General features: G+C 46.0%; 1 long non-coding RNA gene across 2 annotated transcripts in view; it reads left to right on the top strand.

The window, feature by feature from the left end:
• The window catches only part of LOC128075334 (uncharacterized), a 44,388-nt gene extending 22,226 nt beyond the window's left edge, over positions 1–22,162 (top strand). Inside the window, exons 3-9 of one of the 2 annotated variants that reach the window (XR_008203760.1) lie at positions 152–332; positions 1,639–5,501; positions 11,958–12,140; positions 12,452–12,618; positions 12,842–16,385; positions 16,583–16,668; positions 17,421–22,162. This is a non-coding gene — a long non-coding RNA (uncharacterized LOC128075334). Of the gene's footprint in view, positions 1–151; positions 333–1,638; positions 5,502–11,957; positions 12,141–12,451; positions 12,619–12,841; positions 16,669–17,420 lie in introns of both variants that reach the window. The other variant, XR_008203770.1, reaches the window with a different exon arrangement.
• Positions 22,163–26,628: the final 4,466 nt, after the last annotated feature.

Below are 26,628 nucleotides of genomic sequence, written 5' to 3'. Positions count from 1 at the left end.
GGCACATGCTGTGTTCTTCTTTTGCTATATTAAAAAAAAGAAAAACACCACTTCTTGAGATCCTGTGGGTTTTTGCTGTAAAGGTTTCTTCAGCACTAGAGTCACTTTTGAGCTTGTTTTTGAAGAACTGAATAATTTTTTTGTCTCTAAGGATTTTCTTCTAGTTTTTCTTGGGGAAAAAGTGGAAGATTGACAGACTGAGGTGAAGATTTTCCAGTACCAATTCTGGATGGAAAAACATCCTCTCTGGGAGCTGCAGAGTGCCACATCAGGGGTCCAGATGCCCGGTGTAAAATCAACAGAAGAGATTTATGCAAGCTGAGAGCATGCAGGTAGTGTCTGCAGGAGCATAGTCTGTTAGCCTGCTTGTCTTCCCTCATAGCTTTCTGAAATAGGGAAGTTTAATTTACAATAGCCTGGGGTTGATTCTGCTTTTTAGAAGGTTGTGTGAGATTAGATATGAATCTACTCAGGCCAATCCATTACATTTGATCACTTAGGAAGGATATGCCTCTCCCCTCCTCTCCTTTTAAAAGTTCTTCCTTTAAAAGGAGGGCAGACCAGCAGTACTGTAGTTAATGGGTGCTTGTTTTGGCTGGCAGAGTTGGGGTGAGAGAGATCATATGGCCTACACTTTATGGTGAAGAAAAGAGAAACTCACAAGACACCTATTTGCCCTACATTTGCTGTTTGCTGCTATTTACAGGAGTCACTTCCAATTCTTGCACCTTCTAAATCCTTGTCATCCAGGTTTGAGAGCTGGGAATATCTTCCTTGGCACCAAGTCAACAACGGATCTTTTGGCACCAGCAGCCATTCATATTTTACATCAAGTGTTTCTCTCTGTTCCTTTCAAACAATAATCATAAATATCAGCTTTCATTCCTAGAGCGCCTTTCATCCCAGGGGCTCCCAGAGCACTTTCCAAGCTTAACAAGCTTATTGTAGAGCGCTCCTTTATACAGGATAAAAGTTGCTTCCCATTGAGGTCTGATTTGGGGAAGAAAACCCCCCATTTATAATGTCTTCAATACCCTGGGGAGTGTTTGCAGCTGTTATTTACTGTACGCATTCCCTTACCAAAAATATTGCTTCTTACTCCTTCGTCCCCTCTTCTCCTCCAGCTGAATCCAGCAGCTCTCCATTACCTGGGGGTGGAGGAGGGTGAGGAGCAAAAAATACTTGTCCTCTTTGATCTGAGGAAGTTCTTTTATTTGCAGGAATCTTGTTGTTGCTCTGGACAGTTTCTTCTGGCAACTCTGTTTCCATCTATTTTCTCATCACTGGGGAAATGCCCATGGGCAAGGTTAAATGTCCTTCTGGAGTTTTAGCCAGAGAAGTGACCTTGCATGGTTGGGCTATGCTAAGGAGCACATGAGAAACTGTAATCCTCTTCAGCATAAACTCAATTGGCCTAATTTAAGTCATATTCCCCTGCATGCAAAGCAAAGTCACTTGCTTTACCTTATAGCTAATGACCTTTCAAATGGTTCTTTATTTATGGAAGCAGTAGGGTCAGAAGAGATGATTGTTGCTGGTAACTTCTAGAACTGAGGAATTTGTTTCCTAGTGAATCATATTATTAATTTTAGGGCTACTTACATCTGACTAGCATCAATTTGTTATCACTGGTTTCAGGAGGACTCAGCGTTGCGGGCCCTGTTCATTTCATGATGCACAGAGCTTCCTTCTCTGCTGCTCTGCAGGCAAGTGATCTCTCCTCTACTTGGCTGATAGGGGCCCAGGTGAATTCTGGAATATTCCAACCTGGAAAGGACTTTGAGTCCAAGCCCTGGCTCCACACAGGACCATCCAAAATCAAACTGTGTGTCTGAGAGCATTGTCAAAATAGTTAATGAACTCCAAAGGACTGGGGCCATGACCACTGCTGTGGAGAGCCTGTTCCACTGCCTGACCACACACTGGTGAAGAACCTCTTCTTAATACTCTTCTTGAACTTCACATGGTTGATGATTATCCAGCCCTTTAATTTGCTGAAATTTCTCTGCAAGACCTCTCTGCAATCAGGGGAGTCTACAGCAGTGCATTCCAGACTTCAAGATGCATATGGACGATGCTTTCAGAAAAATGGTTTGCATTTTGGGTAGTCCTATGTAGAGCCAAGAGTTGGACTCCATGATCCTTATGGGGTTGTTCCAACTCAGGATATTGTATGATTCTGTGATTCTATTCTAATTTAGTATCATCTGCAAGCCTACTTAATATGGATTTGAGTTCTGTGTCCAGACCATTTATAAAAGCACTGAAGAGAACTGACTAAAATGGAGCCCAGTAGAACCCTGTTAATGACTGGCCACCAGCTTGACGTATTTGCTGTAACACTTTGAGCCCGACCCATGAGCCAAATGTACACCTGTTGCATTATGTCTAGCTGGATGCTGGACATTTTGTCAAGAGGGATATGGTGAAAAAAAGTATTAAAATCATTGTTGAAATCTAAAAAGATTACATCAGCTGGCTTCCCTTGATCAACAAGGTGGGTCACCTTGGCATAAAAGGAAATTAAGTTTGTTAAACAGGACTTTCTCCTCAGGAACCTGAGTTGGTTATGATCAACAGCTGCATTGCCTTTCAAGTGTTTTTCACTAACTTCCAGAATAATCTTCTGCATAATTTTACCAGGCACTGAAGAGAGACTGACAGGCTTGTAATTACCAGCATCTTCTTGCTATACCCTTCTTGAAAACTGGGACAACATTTGCCAGCTTCCAGTCAGCTGGGACTCATGTGGCATGTGAATCTCTGTTGCTTCTCCAAGGACACACCAAGAGCCTACGATAGAAAGAGGAACAAAAGCTCTCTCTCTGGTTCAGTGCTTCAACTGCACAAATGTAATTTATCAAGATGGTATTTAGATAGCCTTAGATAAAAGATACATCAAAGCATACTTTTGGCTGCTGCTCTCAGAAGTAGCAGTAAATCTCCCAAGGGAATGCAAGTAGTCAGATATGATCCAAGTTATCAAAATGCTCCATCTCTTCACTACCCCTCCTCCTCTCACTTTGGTTGAGTTGACAGGGAAGCCCTCTCTTGGGACTTGTGCATCATCTATTACCATCAGTAGATTTTAATTCAGAAATGTGTGTTCATTCTTTTCCAGCAAAACGCTATTTCAACACTAATTCTGAAGAACTTTAATTTTGTAAAGGATCCAAAAAGAATAATGTACCAACCATTATGTTTATTTTGGCCACTGTGTCTAAGTGCTGATATTAGCATTTCTGAGAGGATTCTTTCATCAGTGAATAAAGCTTTGTACCTGTGAGTAAGATCTTGCTCAGAAGGTCCTGAGTGCGTCCTTTCCTCTATCAACAAAGCTTACAAATATCAAGAGATGGTTTTGCAAGGGAAGGTAGTGCACATCCATTATTCAAGATAAGAAAAAAGCTACTGAAAAAATTCCGTGCCTATTGCCAAAGGTGCAATGAAAGCAGCACTAAATTTAAAGAGAAACTCTTTATTTTTTTTCATGTGCCATATTAGTTTGTTTATTTAGAGACCTGAATATATATGTATTCAAAGTGGCTCTCCTATTTTCTTTTGGTTTTGATTTTTAAGCTAAAATCCTACAATACAACTTCAAGCACAGTGATTAGTTCTCACTGTCACAGAAAGACAAGCAGACCTGCAGTACCAGTAACAACGACTGCTGAAAATATTTTGCTCTTTCCAGACCACGACCTCTTCTGTGGATGTCAGCAGAATAAGCATACTTTTATAAAGTACCCTCAGATCTTGCTTTCCCTCCTGCTGTTTTGTCACACTTCTTGCAATTTGCCTTAAATTACTTGCTTTCACACCATGGTGCATGGTGCTGTTTATTTAAAAAAAGCAGTTTGTTTGCCCTGCACAGACCCACCTGGGATGCCACAAGCATTGGAAGTGGATGGATTTTCCTGCCCTGCCAGCAACTAGCTTTTTTCCCATCAGTTTGCTACAGGTCTCTCAGTGATGGAGGAAACATCCATTTCTGACAGGAGGCTTTGACCATTGCCACTGTCCAAATTCACATTTGAAAAAAGATGACATATGTCTGGCATCCAGTTTGCTTACAAGTGCCCCTTTCATATGGAAGATGATAGGACTAGAGGGAACAGCCTCAAGTTGCATCACTGGAGGTTCAGGTTGGATATTAGGAAAAATTTCTTCTCCAAAAGAAAGGTGAAGTGCTGGAATGGGCTGCCCACGGAGGTAATGGAGTCACCATCCCTGCACGTGTTCAAGAATGTGTCAATGTGGTACAAAGGAACATGGTTTGGTTGGGAAATACTGGTTGGACTAGATGACCTTGGTGGTCTTTTCCAACCGTGGTAATTCTGTTATTCTATAATACTTTGTGAGCAGTGAGTCTCAGCCATCATTTATATGGCAGAGGAAGAAAGAAAGTATGAATGCAATGAGAGACCTAGGATCATAGAATCATAGAATTATTAAAGTTGGAAAAGACCTCTAAGGTTATCTAGTCCAACCATCCGCCTACTGCCAATATTGCCCACTAAACCAGGTCCCTAAACTCACCCTACATTTACAGCTCACTCTCTTCTACGGAAAGTCCTCTCAGAGGTCTGTAAATGTGAGGTGTCTCTCAGAGAGTTCTCTGCTGGAGCTTCTTACCACCCCCATACACTGCTGGGAGGAGGTTTGGTTGATGCTAAAGGAAAACTCTGTGGGCTATCTTAGAATGAGTGAGTGGCTGCTGAAGGGCTAGTAGTGTACACCAGGGATGTCACTGTGAGCAGCCAAAGAGGAGGCAGCATCTGCTCTGCCACAGATAAACACTTCCCTACACCTAACCAGGGTGATTTCCCTTCAAGCTGAGGTGTGAGGCCAGCTGTCTCTCACATTATTGCTTCCACAGTTGAGATAAGGGTATTAGGGGCACTGCCACCTAGGCAGGCAATCTTTAAGTGCAGCTGCAAGTTGCCTGTTCTAATGACAACAAGCCTGGGTGGTGAGGAAGAGAGGATAGGTAGCAGCATTGATACTGCATAATGTAATGTGATAGCAGATATAAATGTGACTCATTCTAGCCAGAGGCTTTAGAATAGGAAGTTGGATAAAAGATATAAAAGCAATGGGATTTTTTTTTTCCTTTTCAGCGAAGGTCACCGCCAGGAATAGCAAGGGAAATTATTAATGGAGGAAGAAATATTCTCCTTCAGATGAGAAGTATTGTCTTGTTCTGCAGTTCTGTTCCCATACAGGGGGTCTGGTAACAAAGCCCAGCATGCAGGGCTTTCTCCCTGGTGCTGCTGATGGCACCGCCTGCTCCGTGCTCATCCTGCAGAGACGTGGGAGGCTGTGACTGATGTGCTGTGCAGGCAGCACCTCCAAGTGTAGACCACAATGTGACCTGAATGCTGTGCAGGAGCGTGGTGCTGCACTTTAATTCCCTCACCTTGGAGTGGAAATGGGCTTGCTCTCAGAGCTCCCATGCGACAGAGGAAAAACCTATTACAGGAAAGCTACAAAGAGCAGAGGTAAGCTCTTACCCACATTTTCCACTGGTGTTACTCGCTTTGGAGAGTCAGCTCATTTCGGCCAGGTTCCCAGACTGCTTTTTGGTGTTCATCCAAAATAAGACTGCTTTGAGCGTTCCTACCCCCAAATGGCCTAACTGAAGTCAAGGAATGACCTCAGATGCACGGGTGCTCCTCCACCTAGTTCTACAATGGGGTGGAGCTAGGACACAACCCCAGACTGGCAATCCTTCACTCTCTCAAAAGGAGCCACTTGAGGACACTGGATCTCAGTCTGGATCTGACTTTCACAGCTGTCCCTTTTCTGTGAAGTGATAAAATCCTGTTGCAGAAAGCTTTAAGTCAATTCAGAACTGTGGCCATGCATAAATGCTGGGACTCTGGATGGCAGTGCTTATAATGCAACTCAGTATGGAATATTTGGGAAACAAAGATCAATCCCATCCTGGCAATCTATCACTTACATGTTTTAATGTTGACGTGAAGCTTGGCCCTTTCACTCTACTTGCTTTCTCACTTTCCGAGGCGTGTATTGCTCTTCTGGCCACCTTTACATGGTCATGAGATTTGGGGTCACACACTTACCTGAGGATTTCACAGCTGCTGCTCCTTGAGATGACTGCAAGGGATGACTGAGCTGGATGGGGTGACTTGCTGCTCTCACATTTATTTTCTTAGCATCTATAGAGAGAGAGCTCTATAGATCTCCATTGTCTTGTTAAATATCATAACTCCTTTTGAATGTGGGGTTTCTGGGCTATTTTGCCACAGCTTTTATTCCCTTTTTGGTAAAAAAAAAAAAAAAAAAGCAGAAAAAAAAGCAAAAAAAAAACCTAACAAAAAAAACCTTTTAATTCAAACTCCTTCTCCCCTCCCCTCCCCTGCCGTCCCAGCTTTAACATATTTGCAGGTAGACTCTATCTGTGTTAGAATTTGGTGTGGTGCAGTGGAAGCAGTAAATCCCTGATTAGATTAACTTACCATTACCTTATTTTGAGGTGCCTTCGGGGCCTCTCATTACAAAAAAAGGCATTGAGGCCCTGGAGTGTGTCCAGAGAAGGGCAACAAACCTGTGATGAGTCTGGAGCACAAGTCTTAAGGGAAGTGGCTGAGGGAACTGGTATCATTCAGTCTGAAGAAGAGGAGGCTCAGGGAACCTCTTCGCTCTCTACAACTACATGATGGGAAACTGTAGCGAGACAGAGGTTGGCCTCTTCTCCCAGGTAAAAGCAATAGAACCAGAGTGAATGGCCTCAAGTTATATCAGAGGAGGTTCAGGTTGGATGTTAGGATACATTCTCAGGAACAGCAGTGAGGTATTGGCTGCACAGGGAGGTGGTGGAGTCACCATCCCTGGAGATGTTCAAAAAACATGGAGATGTGGCACTGAGGGACATGTTTAGTGGGCATGGTGGGGGTGGGTTAGAGGTTGGACTTGTTGGTCTTAGTGGTCTTTTCCAACCTTAATGATCCTATGATTCTATGAGGTCCCATATGGTGTGGACAGATCAGTTATTTGGGTAATAAAGCAGCTGTTTGGCTAGGCTGAGCAGTTCTCTTAGTCTTTCTTGAATACTGCTGATCAACCCAATTCAACCCACTGGCCCTTCCCCAGCCTTCTCCTTTTCCATACCCTTACTGTGCATACACATAAATAAACAATATGTGCTATGTGTTATGTATGTATGCGTGTGTGTGTGTGTGTGTGTAGGCAGCTGTGCCTGCTGCAGGGATTTCCTCCCAAACAATACCTGTTGTGCTAGCCATTGCAGTTCTATTGGTTCCCATGCTCTGAGCAGTTTGAGTTTCCTGCTGGCTCAGCAGCAAGACTTTCAGAGCTTTTTATACTTAATCTTCTCTGGGAGCCAAACAGAGGAGTGCAGTTTGCCTATGAATAGAGAGCTGACTGGGCAGGAGGCAGGAAGCTTGCTTACCAAACCGTGTGAACCTCTCAAGGGGAGGAAGGGGCACAAGGCTGCTGGCTGGGCTCGGGGAGGCACTGCTGCAGCCCTTGCCTTGCACACCCGCCATCAGCATGTGGGGCTGTGATGATCCTACTCCAAAGGAGGGGAAATGGGTGTGAGATGGGAAGGGACAGAATGGAAAGAGAATAGTAGGAGCAATGCAGAGAGGAGTTAGAGAGTAGAAAAGAGTAAGGAGGCTTGATTTTTTTTGTTTGTTTTTTTTTGTTTTTGCATGAAACCATGTACATGGCCTCCTTGCATAGAGCATATCCACTGCACCTGTGCTGCTCTTTCTGCTCCTGGCTCAACAGAAGTTCTGTTTAAATTGCATGTGTCTGATGACTGTGGCGTCTCTATTTTCAAGGCCCATTGTTTCTTGTTTTAAGACCAATTGTTTCTTTGCCTCCAGCCCCTGGGAGCCCCAACAGCTTACTGCTGAGTTGACATGTTCTGCTCTGAGTATCTGTCCTCAGCTGAATCTGTTTGGGAAGCTTCAGCAAAAATATTTTTGCTTGCTTGTAAGAAAGAGAGGAGAGGAACAATCTTTTTTCTTCATATTCAAACGTTCTAAAATTGATCAGTTGAGAAATTCCAGTACTTTCTGCCTTTGGAGCAGAGACCTGAGATTTGGCAAATATCTGGAATTTGCCTTTGGTTGTTCTTCACAGGGAAAAAAAGGTTGAGCTAAGAAACCTTAGAAAAAAAACCAACAGCCTCAGATCCCAGGCACTCAAGAGAAACTTCTGAGAGGCAGAGGCTGTATTTTCTGAAGGCACCTGCTCAGTGGAGACTTGTTCAGGTCTGGCAGCTGAATCACTGACAAGAGGCTGGGAGAAGTGCTGCAGCCTCGCGCTGCAGGTGTGGAGCGGCAGCTCTTTGAATTTGTTTTTCCACACTGACAGGGATGCTGCAGTGCTGGAGCAGAGGGTGGAGATGCACTCAGAATACCATGTTTCCAGCTGAGAAGAGATGCAACAGCCCTGGGGGTTTCTGCCATGTGGGAGTTCTCTGTTGTCAGCAAATATTTGGGGAACCCACTGACAAGGGCTGCAACTCGTTCTTGCCTGCTCCCTCAGCAGAGACTGATGGTTTGTCAGCATTCAGTTCATCTGCTTTTCAAGCACTGTGGAATTAACATGGGAAAACAAGAGCCAGTGCAGCTGGTGAGTCCCATGGCTGCTGGGACGCATCATGGCATTCCTGCAGCTTTATTTCAGGTCGCTGCCCGTAAATCGAGGAAATAACACAAACCCAAAGCAGGTTGAAAGTATGGGAAGTCTGTGGGATCAAGCACTCAGTAGTTAGGAAATACTTGATTTAAAATTGCCCTTGCCATCTGAGCACAGCTCCTGTTTGCATAGCCATTGTGATAGAGCTGCTTTTAGCTGCAGGATCGAATGCCAAAAATAGTGCCTCCTATTTTGTTTTGCTGGCCCACAGTGTCAGAAGAAGATGTTAGTGCTATGGCAGTATGGGTTGAACTTGGCCACAGGTGGGAAAGCTTCCGACAGTCACAAAGGCAGATTCCGGTTGCCTGGCTAAGTGTCAGTGCTGGTCTCTGAAGACTGAGGCACTTAATCTCTCTATTTGAACAGAACAAGCTAACATATATCTTGCTAATCTTATTCTGGGAGACAGTTGAATTATTTTAGCTTAAAATTACCAAAAGAGCCTGCCTGAGGCACACTTCCAGCACAGAGTTTCTCAGCATGAGCAGTTGAGCTTTGGCAGAGCTCTAAGTAAGGGAAAGCAGTCATTAATGGAGGCGTTATGCAACTCTCACTGCAGGCAGTGCTCAGGTGGCAGAATGGCAAACTTAGACTCTGTGGATGGATCCAGAAGGAAGGAGTACGTGTGCTCATAGCATCCTGCCTCTGTGCCTTTGGGTAGCTGATTGGTACTGGCAAACCACGGTAAAGCATGAAGAGAAATGTGGGATTTCTCTTTCCTTTGCATCTGTGGGAAAAGTAAAGGGAAGAATTTGAAACACGTGTCTTAAGCTATTGCTGGGAGCTTCTTCCAGAAGATCAGCCCCTGAATAGTGGCCCTTCTTGAAGGAGGACCTCTTCCACCCACCGCTGATCCCTGGTAAGCCCCTCTCATGGACGGATCCCACTTCTGCTCCTAAGGGCACCCAGATGCTCACTACATGACAGGGATGCTCCCCTTCAAGGTGACAACATCAAATGATTTTATCACCCTCTATGGGATTTATTTACTCAACCTGTAATATTTAGTTATTTAATTTATTATTTATAATAAATATTATAAATCATAACAAATACTATAATGTTAATATTTAGTTATTTAATTACTTAGTGATTCTGTTGTTATTCTTTGCTGAATGCTGCCCAGTTTGCCAATGTCTTCTTTGGCATGCAAGTGCCTGCAGTTGTTTTCTCTGTTCAGAGATTTCTCCAAATACGTTTCATTGCATTGCCCATGTTCCAGGTGGGAGCTTTTTGGATGCTGTTCTCCTTCTCAATCCCCCATCTCAGAAGGATCATTTATGAGTCTAAAATCATAACAAGAATATACAGCTCAGTCATTCTTCCCTTCCTCACTACTAAATCCAAAAGAACTCTTTTGTAAAAAGAAATGCTTTGTAGGTTTGTATTCCATCATCCTGGGAAACAATTCCTTCCCACATACAGCTGCACTGAACACAGCGGTGAGTTGCACACAGCGGGCTGACAGGAGGACCTGGCATCCCAGGCAGGGAAAGACAGAGGCACGGGGTCTCCAGGCAGCTCCTGTTGTGTTGCCCTAAGCAGGGGACTGGGAGCTGCTCTGAAACTGCAGGAAATATCTGATCCACCCAGTTTTCCTGTGGTTGCCATGCTGAGTTTTCTCTTTTTGAGATCTGAATCCTTCAAAGCTTTGTTTGCAGAGGTGAATGAAAATGAGCTAGAGCCTATGGAGAGACCTGGAAGCCATTTGGTGCAGAACAATCATAGAAATCTGACAATGAATGCGAGCTTCTTTTTAACTGAAAATAACATGTACGTTTAAAGAGCAGAACGTGCATGTACATTCACAATGGCTGCTATCAGCAGCTCTGGCACTTTCTCTGAGCATTAAGTCCTGGTCCTGGAGATTGTTGCTGCCCCTCAGGCTCTGTCCATCTCTGTGCAGTTCCCTGCAGCATTTAAGCCCCATTAAGTGCTTGCATTTTCTTCGGCTATTCAACTCCAGCCACTTTTGGGAAGAAACTGGTCAGAATCCTTGAACCTAAAATAGTCAAATGTCTGTCCTTCCACTGAAAAGGATCTCATTCATCTGACAAGCGGTGCAAAATGCAATAGGTAATTTAGTTCACGCATTCTCCAAGAAACCTGTTGTTTGAAAACCAGGCAAGTGGTTTGCACAGAAGCAGATAAGGTACTTTATGGAAGCCCAGCTTGTTGCACTGCATGTCAATATGTTTGCTTTCATAATGTGTGTGACTTTTATTACCAGGCTCTTGGTTTCTACCACTCTCTTTAGAAATATGCCACCATGAGCTGCTGCATGGGGAGTGTGGCCTTTCAGACACTCCTTCTGAAAGTATCTGTCATGCTCCCAGAGAAATGTCTTTGTTCCAGGCTTGTTCTGAGCATGAGAATTAAAAATCAAACTGGAGATGGTAAAAATCAAACTGTTTCCAGCACAAGGAAACAGCCAAAGTTATTTTAATGAATATCTTTCCATACCTGCCAATCCACCCTCCCCTGCAGGAAAAACAACTCTCGAACGAATAGAGCATATGGCAAGGAAGATAGAGTGCCCATGCCAAGTTTGTCTTTGCCTAAGCAGAACTGGCTGTAAGATGCTGAATCTGCAGATCTTCCCTTGGAACATGCTCTTAAGGAGAAAAAAGAAGCACTTTCCCGTTGCTGCTTTAGTCTGGCTCCTGTGGTCTCTCTGTTCAAGTCCTCAATGTGCCGGATTTTGCTGTGGCTGTAACTCCTGGACTCAGCTCGTTGCCCACCAGTATCTGTGTCACTGGGAGTATGGGAGCACTGCTGTATTGTTGCTGCCTAGAAGTGAGGTTTGCAGCCCAAGTCCCTTCGCCATGACTTGCTCTCCAGACAGGAGGCAGCCACCTACCTCCACAGATTATTCACCTGATCCTCAAATAGATGTGAGAGATGCCTTTCTCTCTCCATCAGAAAACTCTGGATGCTTGCTCAGCCTGTGGCGAGCCCTCACGGCTTGGTCTGTCTGTGCACAGCATGGCCAGCTCAGCCGTATCAGAGGTAGCTTATGGGAGACGCATTGGTGGAGCACCCTGGAGCAGTGTGGGTACATGGGACCTCACCACTCCTGCTCTGAAGCACATAATGTGTCAGAGGAACTGTAGTTTTGGTGCTCCACAGCAGTATATATCTCTAGAGTTACAGCTGAGGTTTGAGTGGCTAAATTTAGAAGTTAGGCAACCAAGACCTTAACTGGACCTATCTCTGCTGGGACTGAAGCTATGAAAAAGTTTGTGTTGTTATTTTTTCTTTAGACTGTCTCAGACCTGAGGGGAGAGGCCACTGCTCCACCTGGATGCATGCCATGGAGGGACATCATGGGCCAGGAAAGGGTTCTTCTCTCTCAGGACCTCCTCCAGCACTTTGGCCTGGAGATGAAGTACCCACAAGTCAGGAAGGCCTCTTGCTGTGGACAGTGAGGTCTCTATTTCCAGAAGGTAAAGGATACCCTGCAGGGTAACAAAATTAATGGCCTAGGGAGTTCCTTTGTTTAAATGAATGCTGGGAGAGGCAGCGGAGGAGGCTTGGTGTTTCACATGGTTAATGTTCCCTGTCCTCTTCCTAGTCCTCTCATGGCAACCTGTGTACTTTGCAATGCAAAGACACATGAATCTCTGCTCTAAAGAAATGTAAATGTTTTGATAAAACCATTCTTAACAAGTTTGATTCGTTTAATCAGCTTGATTAACTGCAGAGCTTTATGCTCTTTAATCAGGAAGGATTCACTATAAATTATCATTTCTTGCAGTTCTGTGAAGAACGCTGTGGTGCACAGGATCCTGCTCCCTACCAGCATGGGAGGTTTCCATGCACCCAGCACCCAGACTTGCCCCCATAGCCCCACTGCAGGCTCCTTGAGAGACTCTCTTCTTTCTTGCCTCTGCATCTCCCCAGTGATCAACCTCATCTTGCAGTGTAAGTTCAGCTTGCCTCTTCTTCCAGCAAAGCCCACAATAAAGGAAGCACAAGTATGCTTCACAGTTCTCACCTTGAGCCTCACAACTCAAACTGGGTTTTCAAGGGCTCGCTGAAAAAAATTCCCAGGCTTACCAGCAGCAAGAGTGAAAAAAAAAAGTGTCGATCAGAAAATCTCAACTCAGGTCCACATCACAAATGTTTTTTTCTCTCTCTCATTTAGGGTGGCAGACTGACAGGCTGTAAAGTAAGTCCAGCTGGAAAAAAGATCATTTCATTGTCTTCTGTCCAACCTCATTTTTCAGCACTGAATGTCCAGTGGTGCACCTGTCTGAAACCTCCAAATACCTGGAGATTCCACACAGCAATGATATTTTTTTAAAATAGTCCACTTATTGTCCGTGCTACATTTCTCTGCACCTTTTAGTCAATATCCCAGATGAAAGAAACAAGCAGGAGATTGAAAACAACTGAAGTCTCCACTCAAATTTAGATTCTGCAGAGAGCTCCTTCATGCAGCTGGAGCTTTTATGAAGTCTCCACACCAGTGGGTTTGCTCTTCACACGGTGTGTACTCATCTCTCATTGCACTGCAATGAGTGCTGCAGAGCCACTCCTCAGCAGGTCCCTGGGGGTTGTGATCAGAATGCATTGGCTGAGCAGCATGGTTCTGCGGCTCTCGTCACTCCCAGGCCTTTATTCCTGCTTGACTCTCAAGTGGAATTGCCCATGAGATAATTGCATATTTCATACGAAAGGAGTAGTTTTTGTCCTTTCTCCACATTTCCACGGCCAAGCCTCACTTACTATCTGTAAAATTTTGCACCCTCAGAACCTAAGCGCTCATTTCTGAGGAAGGATTACTGTTGTCCAGTTTCCACTGGAACACTTCTCTCAGTTGGCTGGCCAACTTCTCACACCTTGGCTTAATGGAGGTGGATCTCAAACCCTCTACTGCAAAAACAAAGAGTGAAAAAATACCCTTAATTTAGCATCCAAGCAGCTCCCCATGGGCAGGATCCAGGACCTAGGGCAGACAAAGTCAGGGAGAGGTGAACTTGGAAATGGCAGGTGAGATCTATCACTGGTGGTGCAGGAAAGCTAGCAGGATGCTTGTCTGGCTCTGCAGCCAGAGTCCTGCACACATTGCTTCCACAGGTGGGTGGTGCACGAGGAGACATTCTGCTTAGAGGAAGCCTGGTCTTTCCTCACCTTTGACATTTCTACGCAGTGAAAAAAGCTCTTGGCTGTTTTCCGGAAGCTAGGATTCAATGTTGTTTTTTTTTTTCTTCTTTTTCCACACAGACTAAACATTCATGTCATATCCTGTCCAAGCAGTTGTTTCAATAGCTGCCCTGACAATGAAGGCACTTGGGCTTAAGTGGCGAATTCTCTGTGACCAGAACTGCTCTTAATGAACGATTACACTTTTGTAAGGCCAAAATGGTTGTTATTCAGCTTTGGCTTTTGACAGAAGCACTGAAAATGTTTCTGGATTTATGTGAAATGTTGTGCAATTTCTATAATACCAAGGTGGTATTAATGTGAAATGGACACAATCTGTCCTTTTCACATTAATAGACTAAACAGCAAAACAGGAGTGGGAGGATTAAAGCCTCAGTGGTTTCATACTCTCTGAATCCATTGGAGTTTTACAGCTCTAGCAAGGGGAATATTCAGAAGCAGAAGAAATCATAGAATCATAGAATGGCTAGGGTTGAAAGGGACCTCAAAGATCATCCAGTCTCTATCCCTTGTCACCGGCAGGGTTGCCAACCACTGCTGCAAGCATGAGATCAGGTTGCCCAGGGCACTGTTTATCATGGATGTATAAGAAGGATGTATAATTTTGGATGTATAAGAATATGTGTAAGAAAATGTCTAAGAATATACTAAATCTGAAACCATATATATATGAACTCAAATTGGCTTTTCTTTTAATTTCTTTCTCTTTGAAGATGTTGGTCAAATTTGGAAGGCTCTGGCAGGGGCAGGCAGGACTCTGGAGAAATAAGTGACCCTTCACTGCGGTGGAGAGGTTCAGTGCTGTCCTTCAAAACGGCTTCAGCCCGTGCTGCAGCAATGCTGCATGTGCTTGGGTTGGAGGAGGCTGCAGCTCACTGCAGTCAGAGGAAACGGAGAAAAGCTCAATCCAGGCTCAAGATGCAGCACAGTTCAGGCTGCTTTGAAATAGAAATTCTTACAGTTGGTTGCTGGATCCAGGGAGGACGCAGTAAGATGTCACTGATTACCTCCTGGAGAAGCCACAGATGACTGATGACTGTTAAATCACTTTTTCATAGTGAAAAGCACACGGCGGTGGGATCTGCACCGGAGGCTGTTGCATCACACGTCGTGGTTTCAGCAGAGCTTTGCAGAAAAAAAAATGAAAGTAAACTGTGTTATTTTGAGCCTGAGCAGTGAGTGAGTTCTCAGTATCTAAATGAGAGCTTTTAGAGTCAGCTCCAGGTGTTGCAGGAAGTGGTGGAGGTGACTCAGTAAATGTCACACTTCCCTCCAAGTCAGTTGTGCTGTCCAAAAATAACACTCCTTGGGCATCTGGCTGCTCAGCATGGCCCTGCTGTTTTCGTGGCACTCAAAACATTCCTGCTTGGCACTTTCCTGGTTTTGCACCACCTTCCCTGTCACAAGTGTTTGCTTTTATCTTCCTGTCTCTGTTCTTCCCCATAAAGCCAGAGACATGGCTAGTTGAGTTTTGCACATCTCTGAAAACAAACATTAATCCCTTTCATCCTCATTCCATAGCTTTGATGCATTTTCTTAAATATTTATGCCCCTTGCCTGACCACCGTTTCCTCTCCTGCTTCAGCTCAACACATTTCTCACTGCAGCTGCCCTGTTGAAGCATTGCAGAGGGCACTGACCACACACAGGCTTAAGCAGGCAGACAGCAGTACAATGGAAAAGAGAAACCTTTTGTATCTGGTGGTGTGGGCTGTCCCAGGACAGCACCAGATGGAAAGAGGAGAGGAGCCAGGAATACAGAAAAGCCCCAAAGACTGTGTTAGGTTAGAAGAGAAAGTGTGAGCATGTCATCCCAAATGCTCCCTCCCTCACAACTTAGGAAACATGAATGGGCCCACAGCTGGAGAACTGCGTAAGTCAGAGCATCAGATTTTGGTGCATGGGTCAGCTACAGGCTGAAAGTGCCAGATCAGTGGAGGCGTTGGGATCTTTGCTGTTCTTTATGGACAAGTCCCATAAATTTCTGCAACTGCTGCTTGGTTTGGATTTTGTAAATTGACACTTTTGTTTTCATCTGGGCCTTACTTGAGAATGATTCTTATGACAGTTGTCTAACCCCTGGGTTATCTGCTCGTATGCCTGCAGTAATGCTTCAGACTAGGTACTACTGGCTTCTTAAAACTAACCCTTATGCTCTCTTACCCGCAGGCATCTCAACCGTACAGACGTTATCTCACAGAAGTGGGTTGAGTGCTGGTCTTGGAGAGGGATGCCCAAGCTATGTCACACTTGCTATTAGAGATATGGCCGTACCTCACATGCTGGTGGTGAAACCACTCTGGAGCCCTGTAACAGAAATGCTAAGTCATAGCCTGAATCAGTGATTGAGCACCTGGTGGGAAGGCAGGACCAACCCAGGGGAGCTCAGGTGCATGCAATGCATCTGAGTACCCAGAAGGAGTGGAGCCAGGATCCACCTCTTCCCAGACCTCATTTAAAAGTTGGCAGGGGAGGAAAGGGTACTTTTCTGGGGGTTCCTGCATTCCTGAGGCCTTCAAAGGGTAAGTAGATTCTTTCCTGTGTTACTGTGTCTACAGCTGCTGCATTTGAGCATATCCTTACTTGGTACAGGTTAGGGCTTCACTACTACGCTTCCATTGCTATGCTTTCCACTGTGTGTAACGTCACAAGCCCCTTGCTGTAGCATGACCATCACCTCTTGCTTTTACAATAACGAAGTTTCCTATCTTTCTAGCAGTAGTTCTTGGCTGGAGCTGCCTGGGCTGCATGTCAGTCCACACAACTGCTGTCTCCTCAAGGAGGATGGGCTGACTGAGAGATGAGGTTGGACCCTGCCCTCTGTGCTCTTACTTGTGCCTCCTGTACTGTGTGGTGGAGGGAAGTACATGGGTTGGCAGTAGTGGGGAGAGCAGCGGGCACTTATTCTGCAGGGCATCAGAATGGAGCTTCTTGGGCTGCTTGTACTAATTATGGTGAACAGTAGTGCTGTGACTCTGTCCTGTACTAGCCCCTTCTCCTCCTCCATTTGTGTGCCCAGGTCAGAGGGATAAGGTGGATCTGCTGCTGTTACCAGCTTGGTTCAGCTGGAGAATGCTCTCCAGAGCAAACCTTCTTGTTGTTCCCACATATTCTGCTTTGGGTTACATCATGGGGTGGTCTCAGAGTGCACAGGCTGGATGCATTGTGCAAGAGACCAAAATGGAAGATGCTCTACAGGATCACACTGACTGTCTGCAGAGCCATGCTGCAGTTAGCCCAAAGAAAGCCCATAACTGTATGCTGATGATATGGATATCAGGCTGTCAGTCCCAGTGCTGTGTGCCAGACTCATGCCTACACTGGGCCTGCAGTCTCCAGCCACAGTGCTGCGGGTACCTCAGGGCTGAGAGCTGGTGGACAGGCACAGCTGTTTCTTCTGGAGTTGGTACATCATGGGCTGTGGAGTTTTCATCTGTGGATCAGATGGGGGTCATCTTAAGCACCAAGTACAGAAAATGGAGGCTGTTCTCATTCTTGCTTGTCCTGAGGAGACTGTTTGTTGGTGTCTCCATTTTGTGTTGTCTTTCCTCGCGCAGATTTCCAAGGCCTCTGTTGTTCTGCAGTACAAGTTTCTACCTTTTCACTGACTTAAATGAAGGAGCCCTTTGGAGAATGATGTTGCCTGGATCTTAAATACTCTGAAGCATTTGATCATGAGTTCTGGATGCGTTCAGGGCCAGATTTTCTGATTTACAAGGCTTATATTCCTGCTCTTCAAAATTTGGGAATGTAGGGGTTTTGGGAGGACTGTAGAGGGGCTTGATTCAGCTGGCAGTGACACCAAGGTGGCTGAACACAGCAGCACGCCTGCAACAAGGCCTGGCCCTGCAGTCTCCAGCTGGGGTGGGCAGCCTTAGCTGGTGATGATTCAGTGCTGCTGAGCTGGGCAGTGTGATCCCACAGGGATGTGCAAGGAGCATTGGGTTGGGGGGGATGCAGCGGGCAATGGGCTGAGACTGCTATCCTGCAGAGCTGGTAGGACTACTGAGGCTGTGGCAGGGACTAGAAGGCTTCTCTGGGGCATAAGAAGCACCAAAGCACTGCTGGCTGCATTCCTCTGGGTAAGCAAGCTGTGTGTTGGGCTGGTGGAGCAAAGCTTCATTCTGTCCCGTGGACCACTGTGAAATTTTCAAGGCAACGTGGATTGTGTGGAGATGCCTGAGTATGTGGGATGGCTCTGAGACCTCCCCAGCAGCTGTGTCTGCTGCACTCATGGCAGGTATAACACTGCTTTAGCAGAGCTTTGCATAATTTCTTGAAGGGAAGGATTTAGCAAGACAAGAAAAGAGGAAATGCAAATGTCTTCCTTTTATTTTTATTTTTTGGGTCGGGCAGCCATATGCTCGCGGTGCCTCCATTCACTCCAGCAGCTGCATATGGTAGATGCAGTGACCGGAAGCTGCGGTCCAGCTGTGTGTGTGTAGATGATGCAAAGTCTGGAAAATAACAAACATGAGCTCTCCAAGCAGGGGCATGGCCGTTACTGCACGCGCGCTGTAATTCAGGAACTAACAGATGTCCCCAAGCTTCGTGCCTGGCCCAAAAGGGACATAAGAAGGGAACTGGTTCAGGGTTTATGCACAGCTGCGCGGATCAGATGACACTGTCAGCTGAATCTGCCCCTAGCCAGTCCTCATTTATCAGAGCAGGAACCCTGACCTTTATTTGGGCACAGAAATACCATCTTGGAAGGCTCTGCAAAGAGGGAGAGCAAGGGCCATAAGAATCCAAGGCATTTCTGTAAAGAAGAGTCTGGTTACAGACTGAGATATGCAGCCCTCCATAGCTGTATGCTCCTCACTGGAGTTTGCCAGAAGCAGTCCCAAAGGATGCTTTCCAGGGGCCAGGCTTGTGGAACATTTAACATTTCCACTTACGTTTATCCGGGGTGACAAGCACTGCTACACACGACGGTCTTGTTCCCAACTCTGCAAGGTGGGGGCTCAGACTTATGGTAATAAGAGGCTGTTTAGTGGCCAGCACAAAATGAGTTGGCAGCTGCCATCAGGTCCTGTGTCATGAAACCACTGTACATTGGCAGCCTCAGTTCAACAGAACAAGCTGGGACATTTTTCTCAGTCTTATTTGGAACACAAAACCTGAGCTTGAGCTCTGCTTTCACATGGCATGGTGGCTGAACATAGCTCTGCAGATCTGCATGGCCAGGACTTGACCATATTTCAAAACACGGCTGAAAAGGGGAAGTGGAGAACCCCTGTGGATTTCCTTTCCACCTCATCTTCCCGGGTTGGGCAAATGATGCTTGAGACCGTTATGGCTGCAGCTGAGCTCTGAACATACAGGCCAGGGCACTGATGCCATGAGACAGGGCACTGGGTCTTCTCCCATTGGCCTCAGTGAGATAGTGGAGGAAAAATAGGCTGCAGCCTGGGTTGTACTGTCAGGTCTGACCATGGGAGAATGCTTTCTTTAAGCAAAGGTGTTGCTTAGCATTTACCTATTCACAAATACTCTTCTTTCAAAGTCATGGAATCATTACAGATGGAAAAACCCCTTTAAGAGCATCTAGTCCAATCATCAACCCATCACCACCATGCCCACTAAACTGTGCCACAAATCCATAGGATAACTTTCTTTTGCTATTGTGTAAAGCAGCAGGGACTTTCCATTTGCAGAAAGAAGGGAGCATAGGTTGGTGGCTACAGCTCAGAAGTGCAGCTTGGAGATAAAGCATCCATTAACCTGCAGGCACTGCCTTGCAGAGTTCTAATTATGAGCAGCTCTTAATCCCTTGTGTTGTTTTTTTCCTAAAATGCACTGATACAGGCTGAGAATGAATCCTGAAAGACAAGGCACTCAAGGGGACATCAGCAGCCTCTCTGCAGAGCAGAGTGGTGCTGTGCAATGCTTATCTGAAGAAATCTGCAATTCGGAGTACAAGGAGTGCCCTGTTTGCATCAAGGCCAGGTCTATGGCAGTGGCCCCATGGGAACTGTAGTTTCCCTCCCAAACATGACTTGGTTCAAGACCTTGCTCTTCAACCTTTGCAGCAATTTGTGTACCCTCAAATTTCAGATTCATAGTTTTAGAAAGCAGCACAAAAAACCCCTCAGAAGAGCAGGTAGAGTGCCACCCAGCTGCATGGATGGTTGCAAGGAAATTGGTAGACCGGGAAATGGACAAGGAGAAGGTGCCAAGGTTAGAGACCATATAATTTATTTATCACAGGACTTGTTCTTCCACTTACACACATTTCCTTCTGCATGGTATCCTACTGTCTATCTCTGTGGGGTTGTGGGGAATGGCCACACATCTCGGTTTCCTCAGACGTCCTCTTTTCCCTCGCTTGTCCTGGAGATCCTAAAATGCAGTGGTGCCTGCACTGTTGTTTCGTTAATGCAGCTGGTTCTTAATGGCCCAACGATATTTACTTAGGTCCTGTGGCCCCACAGGGGAAAAAATGGCTCTTTTAGCACAAGAAGCCTGATGGAAAGGGTGGTTTATGAGAGGAACAAAGTTTTGGGAAGAGAGGAAAAGTCAAATGAGTGCAAACACCAAAGCTATTCCCTTGCTTGAAAGGAATACTAAGAAAACTTGCTCAGTGGGTCATGATGAGCTCATTCAGTCCGTTAGATTACTGGAAAAATCTTCCACTTTGAAAAGTATGCATGTGTCTGTGTTGAGTCAGAATCTGGCAGAGCCGCTTTAGTACACATTTTTGTTGTGAAAAAGTCCCTTTTGTCTTTTGTGAACCTGAAAAACTTCTGGCCTGAGTAGGCTTTATGTTTCAAAGTTTTTTTGCACAGAAAATGTAGGTGCTGCACTGTTGCATTTTGTAGGCAGTGTGGTATCTCTGGGCCTAAGGTGGGTCGGTTTTCTTACTTGCAATACTTTTCTCCAGTGTTGCGCATCCCTTTATTGCTGTCCAGGCAGCTTTTATGCAGTGTACAAATAGCGGTGCATGAAAACATTGCAGGCACACCCCTGCACATGCTCACATGCAGTTCATGTTTCTAAAAGTTTGCTGCAAGCGTAACAATTTTTTTCTGCTAAACTTCTTGGCATACTTTCAGTGCAAAGCTGGCAGCTTTCGTACAATGAATGCAGCCTGAAGTGTGGGGGCTCAGAGAAAATAAGGAGATCTGTGACACTGAGAAAACACAGTCACAGACACCACAGCACTACTCTGGGATGAGCACAGTAGCTGCAGGGGAGGGGTCATGGTCAAATATGCTATTTCAAGCAAAATCTGAGAGGAGGATGTGTGCTTGGCCACAGGAAGAGCGTTGTCTTAGTCAGAGCAGTTAATCATGCAACATGAAGAGAAGTACGTATAGCAAGATTTCTGTTTCCAGCAGTTTTACCTCCTCTGAGATGACTTGCGTGTATTTTTGCCTTGCTATTTGCAGTATGGCAGCATCTGCTCCCGGCCTTAATGAAAAGCTGGCAGCTCCAGGCGGTGTGAGCCACGCTGCCGTCACCAAGCTAACCTCCCCATGCCTCTTGCAGGCAGACAGAGACAAGGAGAGAATAAAAATGTCCGGTGACGTCAATGAAGACCACACTCTGCTGGATAATATTACTGTGTGCCTCAACCGCCCACTCCCTTTAATTTACTAGAAGCTAAGCAAGCTGTTTTGAAACCCATAGCTTCCAGCGTGTTTACGCTGCTCTCCCTCAACCAAAGGCTACTAATTGTCAGGAGCTTGAAAGCTACCTGATGCCTCGTTCAAAGCACTGAAGCAGAGGGGATTTCCATGAGTAATAATTTCAGTCTGTGCCTGCGTAGCACACTGTAGGCTAGAGTAAATTGATCCAGCTGCTTGCAAGGCTGGATGGAAAAGTGCCCAGGGGGGCCAGAGCACAGCACCAGATGGAGCTAGATGTCATCACGTGGGGCTCCCAGCTGCTGGGCATGCTCCAGCCTGGCTCCCAGCAGCAGCTCGGCAGGCTGGGCTGCACCGCTCACAGCGTGTGGTTGGGTCGCCAGTGTGTGTTGCAACATCTTCTCTTGTGATGAAGAGGACGATTTTGGATTAGCCAGAACTGTTGTCGTCTTTTGCTCAGCTGCAGTCTTCTCTGTGACAACGACTAAAAAAGCTTGCGAGAGGCCGGCTGCCTCCACAAATAACCAGAACTGGCAGGATTAACCTGTAACCCGGGGCAGTGTATACACACATCCCACCAGCCAGATGGCAGAGTTCAAAGATCCGCTCACTTCCTGGCCGAGGTTGCACAAGTTAATTTTTATCCTTGTTAAAAAGAAGTAAGAAAATATAGCAATAAAATGTTTGCTGCTTGCTATCTCTGGTTTTAATCACCCTTGTTTTATTCCTTTGCATTTTGCTATGAAATAGGTTTGGGGAATGTTAGGAAAAGGCATTTTTTCTTTTTTGTGGAGATGTTTAAAATCCTGCTTGGTGTCTTTGTTATTTCACTGGGATATTTGTTGATCAATTCAATTTAGTCTTTTGGCAAGGAGTGCAAAATAAGAGGAACTAATTAAAATAGCAGGAATGCAATTCACTTTTTTTTTTTTTTCCCTCTAAATGAGCAATTCAATTAGAAGCACAGCGAGAGCTGGCACCCTGGATCTGGAGGTTCCTATGTGGAGGCTCCCGCAGGTCTGAGGCTGCTGCAGTCAGGGCCCTCTTGCCAGCGATGCGGGGAGAGCATCGCACTCACGCAGTACTGCAACAAGTGGACATTGTGCCACCCATGTTTGCACACATGCTAGAGCAAAAGTCAGTGTATCTAACCATGAGGGCACTCTAGGTCCTTCCTTGGCCTTGAACATCTGACTTTCCTTACCTCAGTGGTTACTGTGACAAGAATGGCTGCAGAGTGTGATGTGCTGATAAGCATTGGTGTGCTCTGCTATCATGTGGATGTCATGATGTGTAAGCAAAGGTGAGCATCCCAGCCAGCAGATTGCAGGAGCAGGAGGGGAAGAGTAAAGTTCACGGGCTGTTTTCGTGAAGGTTTGTCCTTGCTGGCTGAGCCGTTATTGAGCATGGCTGAAGAGCTGCTGGCAGTGCAGCCACAAGCCTGCAGGTACCCTTCAGGAGAGCAGCACTGGGAGTTCCAGGCAAGGAGTTCATGATTAATTTTGCAGGCATTTATTGTGCAATATGTAATGGCCACCAGCCAGCTCAGAAGTTAAGCCAGAAAATGACTGTCAGATGAAACAGTTACGTTTGGCAGATCTCTCTGAAGCTGCTGTGCAAAACAGGCATCTTGAAGCTGGGTTTTCCAGATCTTCTGCACAGCTTGTTCTTGTATCACGGTCCTCTTCATTTCACCCTTTCCAGGAGATGAATTGGTTTTCACTTGCACGCTGTGTAAGTTTTAGGTCAGGATTTTTCCTATGGGCAGCCCTCTCTGTGCCCTGCAATCAGCAGCAGCTTTGTCTTGGTGATTTGTCCTTTAGTGGTGTTGCAAGGAGCTCACCATGCTGTCTGAAAATAAACCTGCATTTTCTCTGAGTGGCCTGTGGGGCCCAGGTGAGGGTGAGGAGCCCTGCCCCTGGAAATGTGGTGCAGTGGGCACCTTCCCATGGCATGCCCAAAGATGAGGCCGGTCAGCAAGCTGTGCTTAGAGGCGGTCTGGCATAAACGCCCCGGTGATAAAGCTTAATGTGTAACCAAGGGCTTTTTCTTCTCTGTCAGCACTTGGCAAGAAGACACTGTAAATAAGGATCCCTGTGAGTAAATAGATACGTGTGGAGAGGGGAAGGGAGCTCTAGAGTAAGCAGTTTTGAAATCCATGCAAGGGTTGCTTCAAGTGATAAGGTCGTTTGAGTAACCTGCAAACCATACGGATGCCCGGTTTCAAAAACAGGAAAGCATCTTATTTGAAAGCCTTCTGAGGCAACACAAAGGCTTAGAAAAGAAACTGACTTTGTGGTTAAGTGATTGTACTTCCTTATTGATATAATGATTGAGCTGGTGCAAGGCCTGACGGGATGGCGGTGCTGCTGACCGCAAGCCGAGCAGTTGTGATGACAAAGTGCTGCAACTGGCTGCGGGGCTTTTTGCAGGGATGAGAAACATCAAAGTTTCCCTTTTCATTTCCTCTTGTGCTAGTCTGAAGAGCTTTTTTTTTGTGTGTGTATGTGTGTGTGTGTGTGTGTGTGTGTGTGTGCGCGCGTGTTTTGTTTTGTTTTTCTTCTCCCTCTCTTTTTCAGAAATGTAGCAAGAAACAAGTAACTAACCCATGTGGGCTGCCACCCTCCTCACGCTGCATGGGCAAAGCATGCCTTTGTGAGGGAATTAGCCCTGTCACACGGAATTTGCTGATTCTGTAGCTCTTCCCTGCAGGTAAAACCAAGCCACATGCTTTCTGTCCGGTCTTTGTTTTGGAGTAAGAAAATGAGTTAGTTTCCATGGGATACAGATGGGCACATGTGAGGGGGATGTGCACGTGTGTGGCAGAGCGCAGCGTGATCCCTGCTGACAGCTGGATTTACCTAGCAAACAGCATCCTGTCTTACCCTAAATGACACAGCTAAAACAGGTCCAGAACAGTGAGTTATTGGTGATTAGATGTGAGGATGTGCAGAGCTGAGATTCAGGCTTTGCCTTCCACAGGGTACATGGTTTCAAGCAAAGGTTGTGCTCCTTTGCCTTGGGTTTGTGTTTGTCCACTCCCTGAGCACAGGGCAGGTACCTGCATGTGTCCCATTCCCACTGTGCTAGAGGGCATGTTTCTACCTCACCATCGCCTCTCCTCAGCACCTGGGGCATAGCCTTTGCTTCTTCCTCACTGATGCAGCTGCTGTGGAGATCTGGCAGAGATGGGGCTGGCCAACAGGACACAGAGTGCTGCATTTTGAATGCTATTCAACTGCAGTGTCAATGGCTTCTCAGTCATCTTATAGAAAAGAAAATATTTTAGAAATGTTAGGAAATTAATTCAACTAGACTTGGAGCAAAGATTTTGGCTAAAAATTCAGGCTTCAGCCAACATGGCAGGCTTTTGCCAACTCATTGCTTTGGTCCTAGAAGCCAGCAAAAAGAAGAAAAGAGAGCAAGGAAACAAAGATCCGCTCCATTGCCCATTAGAATTAATTGTGCTTTTTTCTAAGTCTCATAAATCCTGCCCAAATCACGTCATCAAGCCACAGGGAAACTGAAACCTTGCCCAAGGCAGGAGCCAGCAGAGCTGTTCAGACTCAAAGGGTTGTGCTCAGGGACGAGCTCAAGGCGCTGCGATGCTGTTCTAAAGTGGGGACTTTGTCTGAGTGGAGAGCATGGGCCTCTGCTCCTCTCTGAATGCCAGGAGAGCTGGAGGGGCAAAGCAGCCATTCTCCCCTCACCCCAAGGAGATCTTCGTGGGGCTTTTCCTCTCAAAGGGGTGGCTAGAAGGGAGGAGTGGGGTTTTGCAACAGGAAGGACCCTTCCAAGTTTGTTACATTTTTCTTTTGGATCGAGTAGGTGGAGGGAAGGAGATTAAAACATGATGTCTGGACTGTGCTCACAAGAATTCTCCATCTTCTTTCTTGTGGTGCTTTGTTATAACTCCAGACAGGAAAACAGCCTGTCAGGTGAAGGAAGGGCCTTCTTGCTGATCTCTGCTCTCCTGGATGCAGGGCCATGATGCTTGGCCAGGACACTAGCGGCATCTCCCAGGGAAAAGAGGGCTCCCCCAGCCCTGTCCTGCCAGAGGAGTGCAGAAGGGAGAGCAGAGCTCAGCCTGAAGCGGTGGCTGGCCCTGCACAGGGGCACATTTGCTGTCCATGAAAGAAAGATGTCACGCCACTCCTTGCTGCACCTCCCAACATTCTGCAACACACAGTGAAGCTGAGTGCAGCAGCCCTGCGTGGGCTCCAGCAGTGGCGGTTAGTGCCCATCTGAGGACTGCAGCACAAGCTGAAAATGGTTGCTTATTTTTACGTGGCTTTTTTCCCCAACCTATAATGCAGGCAAAAGCATAAGGGAGTGATGATTCCCCCCCTGCCAAGGAGCTAGTGGAGCCCCTCAGCTCTGCAGTCCCAGCACTCTGCCCTTTGCACTCAGTCAGGCTTTTGTCAGACTCATCATTATTTCAGCTGCGTTTTTGCTGCAGAGGAATGCAGGTGTTTCCTCTGCTCCCACAGTGCACCCATGCTCTGATTTCTGAGCGGCTGGGGAGGCTGCTTGTGCGTGTCATGTTGTGCTCAAAGGAGGCATTTGAGGAAAATGTGGATGCAGTTCAGGCAGATGACCAGGGGAACGGCGCATTTGCATGCGCTTGCATGTGAGTGTAATTTAAGCAGGCAATGTGCCGAGCTTGCTTGAAAATCTGGCCCGTGTTTTTCCATTTGTGGGTGTGGGGTTGTTGGTTTTTTTTTTTTTTTTTTTTTTCTTTTTTAAGTTAAGAAAAGGCAAACACCTTGTTCTTTCATTTGATCTGCAATAACCTGAGCTGGTTCCCTTGGAAAGCTTATTTATTCCTCTTGGCTGCTGAAGTGGATGCTGAATTTTGAGCATCCTGAGAAGAGATGGCGCGCAGATGGGGTTCTTTGTTACTGAAGCTTTTGTTGGACAATTATGAGGTTCATTTATATAGCTGTTTATATATTAAAATTGTTGGGTTGCCTGGGGCTATGGATAAGCGCTCCTTGTTTTACATATCTCTAAATAAATATAAAGGCACATTATTAATGGATACAGCTTTAAAAGCAAACACCCAGAGATGCACTTACAATAAGGGGAGGAAAAACCAAGGTTACATCATGTTGCTCAAAGCCAATTGCTTTGTTTTCTAAAATGTTTCTCTGTAGGACACAGATGATTTTTTGAC

The sequence above is a fragment of the Tympanuchus pallidicinctus genome, unplaced genomic scaffold (genome assembly GCF_026119805.1).
Source record: "Tympanuchus pallidicinctus isolate F22 unplaced genomic scaffold, pur_lepc_1.0 scaffold1, whole genome shotgun sequence".
Classification (NCBI taxonomy): domain Eukaryota; kingdom Metazoa; phylum Chordata; class Aves; order Galliformes; family Phasianidae; genus Tympanuchus; species Tympanuchus pallidicinctus.
The sequence above is the reverse complement of the archived record's forward strand: the minus strand, read 5'-3'. Positions and strand labels throughout refer to the sequence as shown.